The 20195-nt window shown below is 41.4% G+C and overlaps 4 non-coding genes across 4 annotated transcripts; all 4 read right to left on the bottom strand.

Annotated features, from left to right (window-relative positions):
• Nucleotides 1-8558: 8558 nt before the first annotated feature.
• LOC135026505 (U1 spliceosomal RNA) lies at nucleotides 8559-8722 on the bottom strand. Its single transcript, XR_010223122.1, has one exon. It is a non-coding gene; the product is annotated as a U1 spliceosomal RNA (small nuclear RNA).
• Nucleotides 8723-8872: 150 nt separating this feature from the next.
• Nucleotides 8873-9036, bottom strand: LOC135026455 (U1 spliceosomal RNA). The gene has a single exon (XR_010223072.1). It is a non-coding gene; the product is annotated as a U1 spliceosomal RNA (small nuclear RNA).
• Nucleotides 9037-9710: 674 nt separating this feature from the next.
• Nucleotides 9711-9873, bottom strand: LOC135026551 (U1 spliceosomal RNA). Its single transcript, XR_010223166.1, has one exon. It is a non-coding gene; the product is annotated as a U1 spliceosomal RNA (small nuclear RNA).
• A 152-nt stretch (nucleotides 9874-10025) lies between these two features.
• On the bottom strand, nucleotides 10026-10189 carry LOC135026639 (U1 spliceosomal RNA). Its single transcript, XR_010223235.1, has one exon. It is a non-coding gene; the product is annotated as a U1 spliceosomal RNA (small nuclear RNA).
• Between the last annotated feature and the right edge of the window lie 10006 nt (nucleotides 10190-20195).

Here is a 20195-nt window from a genome sequence, read left to right as displayed (position 1 = left end):
TTGATGGTCATTTGCTCACATAGATAACCGGATTTCTATTCCAACCAGCCAGTGTTGGAGAGATGGTCTGCCAGATTACATAATGCATACCAGAGCCATAACTAGACTTTTTGGTGCCCTGTGACAGAGAATTATATGCCCTCCCCCCCATTTTTGCAATATGGACAAAAGGCGCATGCCTTGTGGGGAAGGGGCATAACAAGATTGGTCTCAGAGAAAGCACATGAGATATGAAGATATATCTAGTATACTTGACACTCAATGGTTTGTGGTATTGCAGGGGTGCCCTCCTTAAATGCATATACAGTCACACATGGCATGTTTGTGTAAATGGCATATCAGCAGTCAGCACTAACTGGTGACATGCCATTTGTACAAGTAAGCCATGTGTGACTAATATATAAACATACTTTATTAAATAACACCTCAAACTATCATACCCAGGATTCAAACCTATAACCTGTTAAATTCTAATCAAACACCCTACCCATTGAGCTACTTGATCCTGCATCTATTCTAACCTCCAAAAACAGATTCAGTTGCATTTTCCAGCGTGTTTTGTTTGCGCCTTTGCAAATGTCTTACATCGACAAACTTATTTAGTACTATTTTGCAAATAGGGTTACATTGTCGCAACATTGTGTTCCCTAATTGCTTGATTTTTTAAATGCAAAAATTGATAAAGACACCTGATAATTGCTCTGTGGAGTCTTCTTTTGTGTCTACTTCTTATCTACATTTAATTCCCTACCTATAATCAAGGCATTTTTAAATGCTGGGTGCTGCCAGGACGTGAGGCCTACCTAGTCTTTAGATCTGAATTTGAATGTACTTGTGAACTAACTTAATTTCCTACTTCTAAACTCATTCCTAAATTCACTACTTACATTAATCCTGTAGTTGGGCATTTTGAGCCTTCAATTGTGGGCATTGTTTTGTGTCCAGACCAGCAGCTGGTGGTGTGCATTTGCTGGAAAGGCATCGAAGACCTCCGATATGCTGCATCTCCTGATGTGTGTCTGCCTCAAGTGGCTGTCAGCAAATGCATGCTAGACACCCCATTCCAAGCTGATTGTGACATCACGGAACATGCATCATAGAACAGGCATGCTAGAACATGGGTCTTCAACCTGCGACCCTCCAGCTGCTGTGGAACTACATATCCCAGCATGCCCTGCCTCAGTTTTAGCATACCTTAATAGCAAAACTGTGGCAGGGCATGCTGGGATGTGTAGTTTCACAGCAGCTGGAGGGCCACAGGATGAAGACCCATGTGCTAGAACCAAACCGCAGGTACATTGAATGCTAGCAAGCTGAATGTTTAAATCCTTTTTGTTCCGCAGCATTCCAATGCGGAAGATTCCATGGAACCAGAGATTATTCCATTGAGAAGGACATGCTGCCTGGATGACTGCACTGTGCAAATTAAATCACGGAGCCAGTTGGCTTGTGGGTGGCTCTGGTGACTGGGTGGTTGGGTGGGCGGTGTGTCGGAGGTGGAGCACATGCAAATGAATGTGTATCATCCAGCTAGTGAGAGAGAAAACTCATGCAGGAGTGTGCCTGCTTGTCAGTGAGTTATGCACCTTGCCAGACGTCAAATCTACATGGAGCAACTGGAGGGGACAAGAGCAGGTTTGGAAAATATACACAGAAGAGCATATATGCTGGCGCATTCTCCATGATTGTGTCAGCTTATGTTTTGGTGCACTGCACTTTCCTCCACTAAGTTTTAGCCATTTTGTTTAAACGCAAGTGTAGTTGCTTCTCGCTCTTTTGGCTGTGATATTGTATTGTGGTTGAAGAGTCTGCTGGAGGGATTGTTTTCTTCATTGGCGAGAGACTGAAGATATTCCAGGATGGAAGGCTTGGGAACACTATCCGTTTTTCAGTTGTGGAAGAGTTGAAAGACCGGATTGGACTACATTCTATAGTAAAGGGTATCTTTGTATTTATTAATCCTCCCTTTATATGTGTCTGTCTTTCAATAAAGCTTTGGGCTTGTGATTCCGTCACCCTCTTACACTCCACACCCATAGCCTTATTAACTATTGTATTGTTTAAATGTATAGTGCAGTTCATGATTTATAGTGTAGGCTGACCTGTACTGTAGTTCTTGAACTGTACTATACCGACAGCATTTGTATTGTGTTTTGGCTGTGCTGCAACACAGTACTTATGTGTGTAATGTTTATGTATGTTTTTTTGCTTCTTTATGTCAATAAAGACTGCTTTTTCAATCCAATATCTGAAAACAATCAATGTTTATCTTTGATGGCAATAGAAGTGGTATGATATTTGCTGCTTTTGAAAGGCAATATCTGATATGTCCCCTATCTGGGAACCATATATTAAATGGCTTTTCAGAAAAGGGAGATGGGAGAAGAGCTTTCAGTACTTGTAGGACCGATGCACATTTCCTATTCTAGCCTCCAAAAACAGATTCAGTTGCATTTTCCAGCGTGTTTTGGATGCGCCTTTGCAAATGTCTTACATCGACAAACTTATTTAGTACTATTTTGCAAATAGGGTTACATTGTTGCAACATTGTGTTCCCTAATTGCTTGATTTTTTAAATGCAACAATTGATAAAAACACCTGATAACTGCTCTGCGGAGTCTTATTTTGTGTCTACTTCTTATCTACATTTAATTCCGTACCTCTAATCAAGGCATTTTTAAATGCTGGCGGCTGCCAGGACGTGAGGCCTACCTAGACTTTAGATCTGAATTTGAATGTACTTGTGAACTAACTTAATTTCCTACTTCTAAATTCATTCCTAAATTCACTACTTACATGAATCCTGTAGTTGGGCATTTTGGGACTTCGATTGTGGGCATTGTTTTGTGTCCAGACCAGCAGCAGGTGGTGTGCATTTGCTGGAAAGGCATCAAAGACCTCCGATATGCTGCATCTCCTGATGTGTGTCTCCCTCAAGTGGCTGTCAGCAAATGCCTGCTAGACACCCCATTCCAAGCTGATTGTGACATCACGGAACATGCATCATAGAACAGGCATGCTAAAACATGGGTCTTCAACCTGCGACCCTCCAGCTGCTGTGGAACTACACATCCCAGCATGCCCTGCCTCAGTTTTAGCATACCTTATAGCAAAACTGTGGCAGGGCGTGCTGGGATGTGTAGTTTCACAGCAGCTGGAGGGCCACAGGATGAAGACCCATGTGCTAGAGCCAAGCCGCAGGTACATTGAATGCTAGCAAGCTGAATATTTAAATCCTTTTTGTTCCGCAGCATTCCAATGCGGAAGATTCCATGGAACCAGAGATCCTTCCATTGAGAAGGACATGCTGCCTGGATGACTACACTGTGCAAATTAAATCACGGAGCCAGTTGGTTTGTGGGTGGCTCTGGTGACTGGGTGGTTGGGTGGGTGGTGTGTCGGAGGTGGAGCACATGCAAATGATTGTGTATCATCCAGCTAGTGAGAGTGAAAACTCATGCAGGAGTGTGCCTGCTTGTCAGTGGGTTATGCACCTTGCCAGACGTTAAATCTACATAGAGCAGCTGGAGGGGACAAGAGCATGTTTGCAAAATATAGATAGAAGAGCATATATGCTGGCGCATTCTCCATGATTGTGTCAGCTTATGTTTTGGTGCACTGCACTTTCCTCCACTAAGTTTTAGCCATTTTTGTTAAGCTCAAGTGTAGTTGCTTCTCGGCCTTTTGGCTGTGATCTTGTATTGTGGTTGAAGGGTCTGCTGGAGGGAGGGATTGCTTTCTTCATTGGCGAAAGACCAAAGATATTCCAGGATGGAAGGCTTGGGAACACTATCTGTTTTTCAGTTGTGGAAGAGCACAGAGGTCGGATTGGACTACATTCTATAGTAAAGGATGTCTTTCTATTTATTAAACCTCCCCTTATATGTGTCAGTCTTTCAATAAAGCTTCGGGCTTGTGATTCCCTCACCCTCTTACACTCCACACCCATAGCCTTATTAACTGTTGTATTATTGTACAGTTTAAATGTATAGTGCAGTTCATGATTTATAGTGTAGGCTGGCCTGTGCTGTAGTTCTTGAACTGTACTATACCATCAGCATTTCTATTGTGTTTTGGCTGTGCCGCAACGCGGTACTTATGTGTGTAATGTTTATGTATGTTTTTTTGCTTCTTTATGTGCATCGGTCCTACAAGTAATGAAAGCTCTTCTCCCATCTCCCTTTTCTGAAAAGCCATTTAATATATGGTTCCCAGATAGGGGACATATCAGATATTGGATTTCAAAAGCATCAAATATCATACCACTTTTATTGCCATCAAAGATAAACATTGATTGTTTTCAGATATTGGCTTGAAAAAGCAGTCTTTATTGACATAAAAAAAAAACATACATAAACATTGCACACATAAATACAGTGTTGCAGCACAGCCAAAACACAATACAAATGCTGACGGTATAGTACAGTTCAAGAACTACAGCACAGGCCAGTCTACACTATAAATCATGAACTGCACTATACATTTAAAGTATACAATAATACAACAGTTAATAAGGCTATGGGTGTGGAGTGTAAGAGGGTGAGGGATTCACAAAACCGAAGCTTTATTGTAACACAGACACATATAAGGGGAGGGTCAATAAATAGAAAGATATCCTTTACTATAGAATGTAGTCCAATCCGACCTCTGTGCTCTTCCACAACTGAAAAACAGATAGTGTTCCCAAGCCTTCCATCCTGGAATATCTTTGGTCTTTCGCCAATGAAGAAAACAATCCCTCCCTCCAGCAGACCCTTCAACCACGATACAAGATCACAGCCAAAAGGCCGAGAAGCAACTACACTTGAGCTTAACAAAAATGGCTAAAACTTAGTGGAGGAAAGTGCAGTGCACCAAAACATAAGCTGACACAATCATGGAGAATGCGCCAGCATATATGCTCTTCTATCTATATTTTGCAAACCTGCTCTTGTCCCCTCCAGCTGCTCTATGTAGATTTAACGTCTGGCAAGGTGCATAACCCACTGACAAGCAGGAACACTCCTGCATGAGTTTTCTCTCTCACTAGCTGGATGATACACAATCATTTGCATGCGCTCCACTTCCGACACACCACCCACCCAACCACCCAGTCACCAGAGCCACCCACAAGCCAACTGGCTCCGTGATTTAATTTGCACAGTGTAGTCATCCAGGCAGCATGTCCTTCTCAATGGAAGGATCTCTGGTTCCATGGAATCTTCCGCATTGGAATGCTGCGGAACAAAAAGGATTTAAATATTCAGCTTGCTAGCATTCAATGTACCTGCGGCTTGGCTCTAGCACATGGGTCTTCATCCTGTGGCCCTCCAGCTGCTGTGAAACTACACATCCCAGCATGCCCTGCCACAGTTTTGCTATTAAGGTATGCTAAAACTGAGGCAGGGCATGCTGGGATGTGTAGTTCCACAGCAGCTGGAGGGTCGCAGGTTGAAGACCCATGTTTTAGCATGCCTGTTCTATGATGCATGTTCCATGATGTCACAATCAGCTTGGAATGGGGTGTCTAGCAGGCATTTGCTGACAGCCACTTGAGGGAGACACACATCAGGAGATGCAGCATATCGGAGGTCTTCGATGCCTTTCCAGCAAATGCACACCACCTGCTGCTGGTCTGGACACAAAACAATGCCCACAATCGAAGTCCCAAAATGCCCAACTACAGGATTCATGTAAGTAGTGAATTTAGGAATGAATTTAGAAGTAGGAAATTAAGTTAGTTCACAAGTACATTCAAATTCAGATCTAAAGACTAAACACAAAACACAAAATAAGACTCCACAGAGCAATTATCAGGTGTCTTTATCAATTGTTGCATTTAAAAAATCAAGCAATTAGGGAACACAATGTTGCGACAATGTAACCCTATTTGCAAAATAGTACTAAATAAGTTTGTCGATGTAAGACATTTGCAAAGGCGCAAACAAAACACGCTGGAAAATGCAACTGAATCTGTTTTTGGAGGTTAGAAAAGATGCAGGATCAAGTAGCTCCATGGGTAGGGTGTTTGATTAGAATTCAACAGGTTATAGGTTTGAATCCTGGGTATGATAGTTTGAGGTGTTATTTAATAAAGCATGTTTATATATTAGTCACACATGGCTTACTTGTACAAATGGCATGTCACCAGTTAGTGCTGACTGCTGATATGCCATTTGCACTAAAACAAATTAAAATGGTAAAAGTTATTGTACTTTAAGTAAAAATAAAAGCTAAAATATCAATCCCAGTTTTGGATTACTTTAATGAACAAAAAAAAAATGCATATAGCAAAGGATAGTTTCAATCTGCCTACCTCTGGGTTATGGACCCAGCATGCTTCCATTACAGTACTCTGCTGCACATGTAAGTGCAAGAGATCCTGAAGCACTCACTCATCATGGGAAAGTACCAATGTGTTTCTTCATTGGTTGATGGAAGAAACATCTTACAAAAACTCTCCACATTATTGACTTTTTAAAATGTTTCTAGGAATCGTTCTAGATGAATGCTTATTAGCCTTTGTCAGTATGGACTTTTACAAAGTGTTGCTGTGGCGCAATCAGTTACTGTGTAAGGCTATTAACCAAAAGGTTGGTGGTTCAATCCCACCCAGGGACGTAATTGACCTTGTTATCAGATTTTGGTGATCTTTATGTAGACAAGTGAAAATTTCAAACCCCCTCTTATGGTGTAGGGTACCTGGCCTTCTCTGATGTAATCAGAGTTAGATTGGATTCAGTGATTTTATAAAAACAGCTAGGAAGCACAATTTAGCAGTGGGTTGCAGAGAAAAAGAAATATGCTGGCAAAAAAATCCAATTGAGTGATTAAACAGCTTTTCATTTTCTGGCTTTATTTTTATGCTAACAAATTTGTTCTCTGAAAAGTGTCCACAAAGCCAAGTTTCTGATTAACACATTTGTAGGGATGGTTTTTAACCTATTACTAAATTAAACTTGCTTCATTGGAAAGGCAGCAAGATGCATCCTCATTTCAATATCTACTGAAATAATACAGGTTGACACCAGGAAACATTAACGCCACTGCATCCTTTGTGCTTTCTCATGTGGAAGTCTGTTTAATGTGAAAACAAGGTGATATCTAATTAGCACACAGGTAAGGAATTAAGAAAATCTTTATTTAAGGGTGAAGATGTTTCTCACAAAATCGTTGCCCCAATGCATCATTGAAATTCAAGCTGGAAAGATGATTTTAATATATCACTTGTACATTTTGTATTGCTCTTCTGGTGACAATGTAGTTTGTTTTTGTCAATTACCATTTTAATAATCGGGTAAAGAAAATTAAGTGGATTTTTGAAAGAAAACAATACTGTCAATATACTATTAAAACAAATGAAAATGGTAAAAGTTATTGTACTTTAAGTAAAAATAAAAGAGCAAAAATATCAATCCCAGTTTTGGATTACTTTAATTAACAAAAAAAAAACGCATATAGCAGAGGATAGTTTCAATCTGCCTACCTCTGGGCTATGGACCCAGCATGCTTCCATTGCAGTACTCTGCTGCACATGTAAGTGCAAGAGATCCTGAAGCACTCACTCATCATGGGAAAGTACCAATGCGTTTCTTCATTGGTTGATGGAAGAAACATCTTACAAAAACTCTCCAGATTATTGACTTTTTAAAGTTTTCTAGGAAACGTTCTAGATGAATGCTTATTAACCTTTGTCAGTATGTACTTTTGCAAAGTGTCTCGGTGGTGCAATCGGTTAGTGTGTTTGGTTATTAACCAAAGGGTTGGTGGTTCAATCCCACCCAGGGATGTTATTGACCTTGTCATCAGATTTTGGTGATCTTTAAGTAGACAAGTCAAAATTTCAAACCCCCTCTTATGGTGTAGGGTACCTGGCCTTCTCTGATGTAATCAGAGTTAGATTTGATTAAGTGATTTTATAAAAGAACAGCTAGGAAGCACAACTTAGCAGTGGGTTGCAGAGAAAAAGAAATACGCTTGCAGAAAAATCCAATTGAGTGATTAAACAGCTCTTCATTTTCTGGCTTTATTTTTATGCTAACTAATTTGTTCTCTGAAAAGTGTCCACAAAGCCAAGTATCTGATTAACACCTTTGTAGGGATGGTTTTTCACCTATTACTAAATTAAACTTGCTTCATTGGAAAGGCAGCAAGTGATGTCATCCAAGCAGTGGGTCAAAGTTGGCTTCAACCCTCGTCTGCTTATGAAAAGAGAAAAGGGATATGCAGGGCATGGCGGCCTTTTGCGACGCTTGGATGACCCCTAGTTCGCATTAAACACCCCCACCCTCCTTCGGTGTGGGGCTCATGTTGGCCATGCCCCAGCCCCTGAAGCATTCAAGCTGATTTCTTGCAGCAGCTGGGTACTGTAACAGCTCCAGAGCTGCTCTGTAAGGCAAGTAAAAGGGTGTGGGCCCTGCAGCACTACCTGTAGTTTGCATTGTGCATTGGAAGGCACAAAGTAAGCAGACGGGAGGAGAAGTCAGGATAGTGCACAAGGTTATAGAAGGGAGGGGCTCAAGAAAAGAGAAGTGGAAACAGACAGCATACTAGGCTGGAGAGAGACCTGAGACAAAGAGATCTGAATTATACGAGAGCCGTCCAGGGGAAACACAAATTATGCAGTCAAGTTTCCCACATTTGGGGAAATCGCAAGGGGCAGCACACCCAGAGTGCAATGGGTGAGCCTTGCCCTGGGAGAAGCACCTTCATGATCATAGTATCTCACCTGGCAGGTTAGTAGGAGTTGGGCTAGAGCTGGGGAGGGTCGCTGCTCGGGCACTACCTTTCAAGTGAAGGAGATCCAACTGAGGCAGCACAAGGGAACTCTCAAAAGAAGAACAAGGCTAGAGGAAGATCTGAGACAAAGAAATCTGACTTTACCAGAGCTGACCAGAGGAAAGCACAAACACAGTCCACCACTACCACAAATAATGCAGTCGAGTTTCCCACATTTGGGGAAATCACAGGGGTCAGCATACCCAGAATGCAATGAATGAACCTCACCCTGGGAAAACAATCTTCATGACAATAGTATCTCCTATGCAAAATAAGTATGATTTGGGATAGGGCTGGGGAGGGCCGCTGCTCAGGCACATCTCTGTCAAGTAAAGGAGATTCAACTGAGGCAGCACAAGGGAACTCTCATCTGGGGACAACAACTGCAGGGAGAACACATATTTTCAGATGAACATGGGGTGGCAGAAGGCTGCCTAATACTGAAGCACCCCCAAACAACAAACCAAATGCAACAACTAGTGCAAGCATTCCTGGGGGATGGCCTGCAGCAGATGGATTTGAATATGGTGATGTCATCCAAGCAGTGGGTCAAAGTTGGCTTCAACCCTTGTCTGCATATGAAAAGAGAAAAGGAGCGTGCAGGGCATGGAGGCCTTTTGTGGTGCTTGGATGACCCCTAGTTCGCATTAAGCACCCCCACCCTCCTTCGGTGTGGGGCTCATGTTGGCCATTCCCCAGCCCCTGAAGCATTCAAGCTGATTTCTTGCAGCAGCTGGGCACTGTAACAGCTCCAGAGCTGCTCTGTAAAGCAAGTAAAAGGGTGTGGGCCCTGCAGCACTACCCGTAGTTTGCATTGTGCATTGGGAGGCACAAAGTAAGCAGACGGGAGGAGAAGTCAGGATAGTGCACAAGGGTATAGAAGGGAGGGGCTCAAGAAAAAAGAAGTGGAACCAGACAGCAAACTAGGCTGGAGAGAGACCTGAGACAAAGAGATCTGAATTACATGAGAGCCGACCAGGGAAAACTCAAATTATGCAGTCAAGTTTCCCACATTTGGGGAAATCGCAGGGGCAGCACACCCAGAGTGCAATGGGTGAGCCTTGCCCTGGGAGAAGCAACTTCATGATCATAGTATCTCACCTGGCAGGTAAGTAGGAGTTGGGCTAGAGCTGGGGAGGGTCGCTGCTCGGGCACCCCCCTGTCAAGTGAAGGAGATCCAACTGAGGCAGCACAAGGGAACTCTCGAAAGAAGAACAAGGCTAGAGGAAGATCTGAGACAAAGAAATCTGAATTTTACCAGAGCTGACCAGAGGAAAGCACAAATACAGTCCCCCACTACCACAAATAATGCAGTCGAGTTTCCCACATTTGGGGAAATCACAGGGGTCAGCATACCCAGAATGCAATGAATGAACCTAACCCTGGGAGAACAATCTTCATGACCATGGTATCTCCTATGCAAAATAAGTATGATTTGGGATAGGGCTGGGGAGGGCCGTTGCTCAGGCACATCTCTGTCAAGTAAGTTGCATTTGATTTGTTGTTTGGGGGTGCTTCAGTATTAGGCAGCCTTCTGCCCTACCATGTTCATCTGAAAATATGTGTTCTCCCTGCAGTTGTTGTCCCCAGATGAGAGTTCCCTTGTGCTGCCTCAGTTGAATCTCCTTTTGGAGAAGACCTCAATAAGATTGTAGCTGATCTGGCTACTGCTAAAACAGCTTGCCTACCTAGTATGACTCCTACCACGCAGAAGGCTAAAAGTACTTTTCTTGGCCCTTTCATCCTCCAGGTAAAGCGTACCCAAGGTCAGGCATACCCAAAGCAAGCTCATGTTTCCAGACCTGCCAAGCCCAGACTGAAGCAATCCTGGGCTGCCCATCAGCCTGCTTCCAAAACGGACAAGCCTGCCGCATGACGGTGCAGGCCTCCCTCTGGGGGATCCCAGGGTGGGGGGCCCGACTTCTAGGTTTGGCAAAGAAAGGTATAATTCTAAGCTAGAGAATTCTGTTTGGAGCTCACCTTGTACTTTGTGAAGAAATAATCAGCATTGTGGCTGAGCAGATACATGTAGTGTGTGGCTGCAAACTGCATGGATCTGCTGCGTTGTAATGCTGATTCTTTTTTTTTGCAAAGTACCAATAGCTTCATATAATGTTCACAATTTTTATGCAGGATCAAATAGCTCAATAGGTAGGGTGTTTGATTAGAATTCAACAGGTTATAGGTTTGAATCCTGGGTATGGTAGTTTGAGATGTGTTATTTAATAAAGTATGTTGTTCTGACTGCCGGCATCCTATCACCTGGGATATCATACTAAATAAATGGAGTTGATCAAATTTTTTTTTTTTTTTTAACTAGGGACAATTTCCAGATACTTCCCTTTATAACTGAGATTGCCCCCTGGAACTTCACATCAGTTGACAACTATGCATGAGTGGGCAGTGCTTGCCCTGGATCTGTCCACCCATTTATGTGCCGCCATAAAATAAAGCATGACTAACAGTTATCCTGGGCGTACACTACACAATTATCTGTCAGGCTATCTATCCAGTCTGGATGGTTGGAATGAAAATCTGGTAATGTATAGGAGCAAATGTCAATTAACCATTTGCTCCCAAACACTAGAAAAGTGGTCAAAAATGGTCATTACACAAATTGGTTAAACCCAAAATTTAACCAATTTGTTTAGGGGACCATTTTTGTCCATTTTTTAGTGTTTGAGAGTAAATCGTTGATGGTCATTTGCTCACATAGATAACCGGATTTCTATTCCAACCAGCCAGTGTTGGAGAGATGGTCTGCCAGATTACATAATGCATACCAGAGCCATAACTAGACTTTTTGGTGCCCTGTGACAGAGAATTATATGCCCTCCCCCCCATTTTTGCAATATGGACAAAAGGCGCATGCCTTGTGGGGAAGGGGCATAACAAGATTGGTCTCAGAGAAAGCACATGAGATATGAAGATATATCTAGTATACTTGACACTCAATGGTTTGTGGTATTGCAGGGGTGCCCTCCTTAAATGCATATACAGTCACACATGGCATGTTTGTGTAAATGGCATATCAGCAGTCAGCACTAACTGGTGACATGCCATTTGTACAAGTAAGCCATGTGTGACTAATATATAAACATACTTTATTAAATAACACCTCAAACTATCATACCCAGGATTCAAACCTAAAACCTGTTAAATTCTAATCAAACACCCTACCCATTGAGCTACTTGATCCTGCATCTATTCTAACCTCCAAAAACAGATTCAGTTGCATTTTCCAGCGTGTTTTGTTTGCGCCTTTGCAAATGTCTTACATCGACAAACTTATTTAGTACTATTTTGCAAATAGGGTTACATTGTCGCAACATTGTGTTCCCTAATTGCTTGATTTTTTAAATGCAAAAATTGATAAAGACACCTGATAATTGCTCTGTGGAGTCTTCTTTTGTGTCTACTTCTTATCTACATTTAATTCCCTACCTATAATCAAGGCATTTTTAAATGCTGGGTGCTGCCAGGACGTGAGGCCTACCTAGTCTTTAGATCTGAATTTGAATGTACTTGTGAACTAACTTAATTTCCTACTTCTAAATTCATTCCTAAATTCACTACTTACATTAATCCTGTAGTTGGGCATTTTGAGCCTTCAATTGTGGGCATTGTTTTGTGTCCAGACCAGCAGCTGGTGGTGTGCATTTGCTGGAAAGGCATCGAAGACCTCCGATATGCTGCATCTCCTGATGTGTGTCTGCCTCAAGTGGCTGTCAGCAAATGCATGCTAGACACCCCATTCCAAGCTGATTGTGACATCACGGAACATGCATCATAGAACAGGCATGCTAGAACATGGGTCTTCAACCTGCGACCCTCCAGCTGCTGTGGAACTACATATCCCAGCATGCCCTGCCTCAGTTTTAGCATACCTTAAAAGCAAAACTGTGGCAGGGCATGCTGGGATGTGTAGTTTCACAGCAGCTGGAGGGCCACAGGATGAAGACCCATGTGCTAGAACCAAACCGCAGGTACATTGAATGCTAGCAAGCTGAATGTTTAAATCCTTTTTGTTCCGCAGCATTCCAATGCGGAAGATTCCATGGAACCAGAGATTATTCCATTGAGAAGGACATGCTGCCTGGATGACTGCACTGTGCAAATTAAATCACGGAGCCAGTTGGCTTGTGGGTGGCTCTGGTGACTGGGTGGTTGGGTGGGCGGTGTGTCGGAGGTGGAGCACATGCAAATGAATGTGTATCATCCAGCTAGTGAGAGAGAAAACTCATGTAGGAGTGTGCCTGCTTGTCAGTGAGTTATGCACCTTGCCAGACGTCAAATCTACATGGAGCAACTGGAGGGGACAAGAGCAGGTTTGGAAAATATAGACAGAAGAGCATATATGCTGGCGCATTCTCCATGATTGTGTCAGCTTATGTTTTGGTGCACTGCACTTTCCTCCACTAAGTTTTAGCCATTTTGTTTAAACGCAAGTGTAGTTGCTTCTCGCTCTTTTGGCTGTGATATTGTATTGTGGTTGAAGAGTCTGCTGGAGGGATTGTTTTCTTCATTGGCGAGAGACTGAAGATATTCCAGGATGGAAGGCTTGGGAACACTATCCGTTTTTCAGTTGTGGAAGAGTTGAAAGACCGGATTGGACTACATTCTATAGTAAAGGGTATCTTTGTATTTATTAATCCTCCCTTTATATGTGTCTGTCTTTCAATAAAGCTTTGGGCTTGTGATTCCGTCACCCTCTTACACTCCACACCCATAGCCTTATTAACTATTGTATTGTTTAAATGTATAGTGCAGTTCATGATTTATAGTGTAGGCTGACCTGTGCTGTAGTTCTTGAACTGTACTATACCGACAGCATTTGTATTGTGTTTTGGCTGTGCTGCAACACAGTACTTATGTGTGTAATGTTTATGTATGTTTTTTTGCTTCTTTATGTCAATAAAGACTGCTTTTTTAATCCAATATCTGAAAACAATCAATGTTTATCTTTGATGGCAATAGAAGTGGTATGATATTTGCTGCTTTTGAAAGGCAATATCTGATATGTCCCCTATCTGGGAACCATATATTAAATGGCTTTTCAGAAAAGGGAGATGGGAGAAGAGCTTTCAGTACTTGTAGGACCGATGCACATTTCCTATTCTAGCCTCCAAAAACAGATTCAGTTGCATTTTCCAGCGTGTTTTGGATGCGCCTTTGCAAATGTCTTACATCGACAAACTTATTTAGTACTATTTTGCAAATAGGGTTACATTGTTGCAACATTGTGTTCCCTAATTGCTTGATTTTTTAAATGCAACAATTGATAAAAACACCTGATAACTGCTCTGCGGAGTCTTATTTTGTGTCTACTTCTTATCTACATTTAATTCCGTACCTCTAATCAAGGCATTTTTAAATGCTGGCGGCTGCCAGGACGTGAGGCCTACCTAGACTTTAGATCTGAATTTGAATGTACTTGTGAACTAACTTAATTTCCTACTTCTAAATTCATTCCTAAATTCACTACTTACATGAATCCTGTAGTTGGGCATTTTGGGACTTCGATTGTGGGCATTGTTTTGTGTCCAGACCAGCAGCAGGTGGTGTGCATTTGCTGGAAAGGCATCGAAGACCTCCGATATGCTGCATCTCCTGATGTGTGTCTCCCTCAAGTGGCTGTCAGCAAATGCCTGCTAGACACCCCATTCCAAGCTGATTGTGACATCACGGAACATGCATCATAGAACAGGCATGCTAAAACATGGGTCTTCAACCTGCGACCCTCCAGCTGCTGTGGAACTACACATCCCAGCATGCCCTGCCTCAGTTTTAGCATACCTTATAGCAAAACTGTGGCAGGGCATGCTGGGATGTGTAGTTTCACAGCAGCTGGAGGGCCACAGGATGAAGACCCATGTGCTAGAGCCAAGCCGCAGGTACATTGAATGCTAGCAAGCTGAATATTTAAATCCTTTTTGTTCCGCAGCATTCCAATGCGGAAGATTCCATGGAACCAGAGATCCTTCCATTGAGAAGGACATGCTGCCTGGATGACTACACTGTGCAAATTAAATCACGGAGCCATTTGGTTTGTGGGTGGCTCTGGTGACTGGGTGGTTGGGTGGGTGGTGTGTCGGAGGTGGAGCACATGCAAATGATTGTGTATCATCCAGCTAGTGAGAGTGAAAACTCATGCAGGAGTGTGCCTGCTTGTCAGTGGGTTATGCACCTTGCCAGACGTTAAATCTACATAGAGCAGCTGGAGGGGACAAGAGCAGGTTTGCAAAATATAGATAGAAGAGCATATATGCTGGCGCATTCTCCATGATTGTGTCAGCTTATGTTTTGGTGCACTGCACTTTCCTCCACTAAGTTTTAGCCATTTTTGTTAAGCTCAAGTGTAGTTGCTTCTCGGCCTTTTGGCTGTGATCTTGTATTGTGGTTGAAGGGTCTGCTGGAGGGAGGGATTGCTTTCTTCATTGGCGAAAGACCAAAGATATTCCAGGATGGAAGGCTTGGGAACACTATCCGTTTTTCAATTGTGGAAGAGTTGAAAGACCGGATTGGACTACATTCTATAGTAAAGGATGTCTTTCTATTTATTAATCCTCCCCTTATATGTGTCAGTCTTTCAATAAAGCTTCGGGCTTGTGATTCCCTCACCCTCTTACACTCCACACCCATAGCCTTATTAACTGTTGTATTATTGTACAGTTTAAATGTATAGTGCAGTTCATGATTTATAGTGTAGGCTGGCCTGTGCTGTAGTTCTTGAACTGTACTATACCGTCAGCATTTCTATTGTGTTTTGGCATTGCCGCAACGCGGTACTTATGTGTGTAATGTTTATGTATGTTTTTTTGCTTCTTTATGTGCATCGGTCCTACAAATACTGAAAGCTCTTCTCCCATCTCCCTTTTCTGAAAAGCCATTTAATATATGGTTCCCAGATAGGGGACATATCAGATATTGCCTTTCAAAAGCATCAAATATCATACCACTTTTATTGCCATCAAAGATAAACATTGATTGTTTTCAGATATTGGCTTGAAAAAGCAGTTTTTATTGACATTAAAAAAACATACATAAACATTACACACATAAGTACAGTGTTGCAGCACAGCCAAAACACAATACAAATGCTGACGGTATAGTACAGTTCCAGAACTACAGCACAGGCCAGCCTACACTATAAATCATGAACTGCACTATACATTTAAACTATACAATAATACAACAGTTAATAAGGCTATGGGTGTGGAGTGTAAGAGGGTGAGGGATTCACAAAACCGAAGCTTTATTGTAACACAGACACATATAAGGGGAGGGTCAATAAATAGAAAGATATCCTTTACTATAGAATGTAGTCCAATCCGACCTCTGTGCTCTTCCACAACTGAAAAACAGATAGTGTTCCCAAGCCTTCCATCCTGGAATATCTTTGGTCTTTCGCCAATGAAGAAAACAATCCCTCCCTCCAGCAGACCCTTCAACCACGATACAAGATCACAGCCAAAAGGCCGAGAAGCAACTACACTTGAGCTTAACAAAAATGGCTAAAACTTAGTGGAGGAAAGTGCAGTGCACCAAAACATAAGCTGACACAATCATGGAGAATGCGCCAGCATATATGCTCTTCTATCTATATTTTGCAAACCTGCTCTTGTCCCCTCCAGCTGCTCTATGTAGATTTAACGTCTGGCAAGGTGCATAACCCACTGACAAGCAGGCACACTCCTGCATGAGTTTTCTCTCTCACTAGCTGGATGATACACAATCATTTGCATGCGCTCCACTTCCGACACACCACCCACCCAACCACCCAGTCACCAGAGCCACCCACAAGCCAACTGGCTCCGTGATTTAATTTGCACAGTGTAGTCATCCAGGCAGCATGTCCTTCTCAATGGAAGGATCTCTGGTTCCATGGAATCTTCCGCATTGGAATGCTGCGGAACAAAAAGGATTTAAATATTCAGCTTGCTAGCATTCAATGTACCTGCGGCTTGGCTCTAGCACATGGGTCTTCATCCTGTGGCCCTCCAGCTGCTGTGAAACTACACATCCCAGCATGCCCTGCCACAGTTTTGCTATTAAGGTATGCTAAAACTGAGGCAGGGCATGCTGGGATGTGTAGTTCCACAGCAGCTGGAGGGTCGCAGGTTGAAGACCCATGTTTTAGCATGCCTGTTCTATGATGCATGTTCCATGATGTCACAATCAGCTTGGAATGGGGTGTCTAGCAGGCATTTGCTGACAGCCACTTGAGGGAGACACACATCAGGAGATGCAGCATATCGGAGGTCTTCGATGCCTTTCCAGCAAATGCACACCACCTGCTGCTGGTCTGGACACAAAACAATGCCCACAATCGAAGTCCCAAAATGCCCAACTACAGGATTCATGTAAGTAGTGAATTTAGGAATGAATTTAGAAGTAGGAAATTAAGTTAGTTCACAAGTACATTCAAATTCAGATCTAAAGACTAAACACAAAACACAAAATAAGACTCCACAGAGCAATTATCAGGTGTCTTTATCAATTGTTGCATTTTAAAAATCAAGCAATTAGGGAACACAATGTTGCGACAATGTAACCCTATTTGCAAAATAGTACTAAATAAGTTTGTCGATGTAAGACATTTGCAAAGGCGCAAACAAAACACGCTGGAAAATGCAACTGAATCTGTTTTTGGAGGTTAGAAAAGATGCAGGATCAAGTAGCTCCATGGGTAGGGTGTTTGATTAGAATTCAACAGGTTATAGGTTTGAATCCAGGGTATGATAGTTTGAGGTGTTATTTAATAAAGTATGTTTATATATTAGTCACACATGGCTTACTTGTACAAATGGCATGTCACCAGTTAGTGCTGACTGTTGATATGCCTTTTGCACTAAAACAAATTAAAATGGTAAAAGTTATTGTACTTTAAGTAAAAATAAAAGCTAAAATATCAATCCCAGTTTTGGATTACTTTAATGAACAAAAAAAAAATGCATATAGCAAAGGATAGTTTCAATCTGCCTACCTCTGGGTTATGGGCCCAGCATGCTTCCATTGCAGTACTCTGCTGCACATGTAAGTGCAAGAGATCCTGAAGCACTCACTCATCATGCGAAAGTACCAATGTGTTTCTTCATTGGTTGCTGGAAGAAACATCTTACAAAAACTCTCCAGATTATTGACTTTTTAAAGTTTTTCTAGGAAACGTTCTAGATGAATGCTTATTAATCTTTGTCAGTATGTACTTTTTGCAAAGTGTCTCTGTGGCGCAATCGGTTAGTGTGTTCAGCTATTAATCAAAAGGTTGGTGGTTCAATCCCACCCAGGGACGTAATTGACCTTGTAATCAGATTTTGGTGATATTTAAGTAGACAAGTCAAAATTGCAAACCCCCTCTTATGGTGTAGGGTACCTGGCCTTCTCTGATGTAATCAGAGTTAGATTTGATTAAGTGATTTTATAAAAAAAACAGCTAGGAAGCACAATTTAGCAGTGGGTTGCAGAGAAAAAGAAAAATGCTGGCAGAAAAATCCAATTGAGTGATTAAACAGCTCTTCATTTTCTGGGTTTATTTTTATGATAACAAATTTGTTCTCTGAAAAGTGTCCACAAAGCCAAGTATCTGATTAACATCTTTGTAGGGATGTTTTTTCACCTATTACTAAATTAAACTTGCTTCATTGGAAAGGCAGCAAGATGCATCCTCATTTCAATATCTACGGAAATAATACAGGTTGACACCAGGAAACATTAACGCCACTGCATCTTTGCTGTTTTCTCATGTGGAAGTCTGTTTAATGTGAAAACAAGGTGATATCTAATTAGCACACAGGTAAGGAATTAAGAAAATCTTTATTTAAGGGTGAAGATGTTTCTCACAAAATCGTTGCCCCAATGCATCATTGAAATTCAAGCTGGAAAGATGATTTTAATATATCACTTGTACATTTTGTATTGCTCTTCTGGTGACAATGTAGTTTGTTTTTGTCAATTACCATTTTAATAATCGGGTAAAGAAAATTAATTGGATTTTTGAAAGAAAACAATACTGTCAATATACTATTAAAACAAATTAAAATGGTAAAAGTTATTGTACTTTAAGTAAAAATAAAAGAGCAAAAATATCAATCCCAGTTTTGGATTACTTTAATTAACAAAAAAAATGCATATAGCAGAGGATAGTTTCAATCTGCCTACCTCTGGGTTATGGACCCAGCATGCTTCCATTACAGTACTCTGCTGCACATGTAAGTGCAAGAGATCCTGAAGCACTCACTCGTCATGGGAAAGTACCAATGTGTTTCTTCATTGGTTGATGGAAGAAACATCTTACAAAAACTCTCCACATTATTGACTTTTTAAAATGTTTCTAGGAATCGTTCTAGATGAATGCTTATTAGCCTTTGTCAGTATGTACTTTTGCAAAGTGTCGCTGTGGCGCAATCAGTTAGTGTGTAAGGCTATTAACCAAAAGGTTGGTGGTTTAATCCCACCCAGGGACTTAATTGAACTTGTTATCAGATTTTGGTGATCTTTAAGTAGACAAGTCAAAATTTCAAACCCCTGTTATGGTGTAGGGTACCTGGCCTTCTCTGATGTAATCAGAGTTAGATTTGATTCAGTGATTTTATAAAAACAGCTAGGAAGCACAATTTAGCAGTGGGTTGCAGAGAAAAAGAAATATGCTGGCAGAAAAATCCAATTGAGTGATTAAACAGCTCTTCATTTTCTGGCTTTATTTTTATGCTAACTAATTTGTTCTCTGAAAAGTGTCCACAAAGCCAAGTATCTGATTAACATATTTGTAGGGATGGTTTTTCACCTATTACTAAATTAAACTTGCTTCATTGGAAAGGCAGCAAGATGCATCCTCATTTCAATATCTACTGAAATAATACAGGTTGACACCAGGAAACATTAACGCCACTGCATCCTTGCTGCTTTCTCATGTGGAAGTCTGTTTAATGTGAAAACAAGGTGATATCTAATTAGCACACAGGTAAGGAATTAAGAAAATCTTTATTTAAGGGTGAAGATGTTTCTCACAAAATCGTTGCCCCAATGCATCATTGAAATTCAAGCTGGAAAGATGATTTTAATATATCACTTGTACATTTTGTATTGCTCTTCTGGTGACAATGTAGTTTGTTTTTGTCAATTACCATTTTAATAATAGGGTAAAGAAAATTAAGTGGATTTTTGAAAGAAAACAATACTGTCAATATACTATTAAAACAAATTAAAATGGTAAAAGTTATTGTACTTTAAGTAAAAATAAAAGCTAAAATATCAATCCCAGTTTTGGATTACTTTAATGAACAAAAAAAAAATGCATATAGCAAAGGATAGTTTCAATCTGCCTACCTCTGGGTTATGGGCCCAGCATGCTTCCATTGCAGTACTCTGCTGCACATGTAAGTGCAAGAGATCCTGAAGCACTCACTCATCATGCGAAAGTACCAATGTGTTTCTTCATT

This window comes from Pseudophryne corroboree, unplaced genomic scaffold (genome assembly GCF_028390025.1).
Source record: "Pseudophryne corroboree isolate aPseCor3 unplaced genomic scaffold, aPseCor3.hap2 scaffold_445, whole genome shotgun sequence".
Lineage (NCBI taxonomy): Eukaryota > Metazoa > Chordata > Amphibia > Anura > Myobatrachidae > Pseudophryne > Pseudophryne corroboree.
This window is presented reverse-complemented; position numbering and strand designations above follow the sequence as displayed.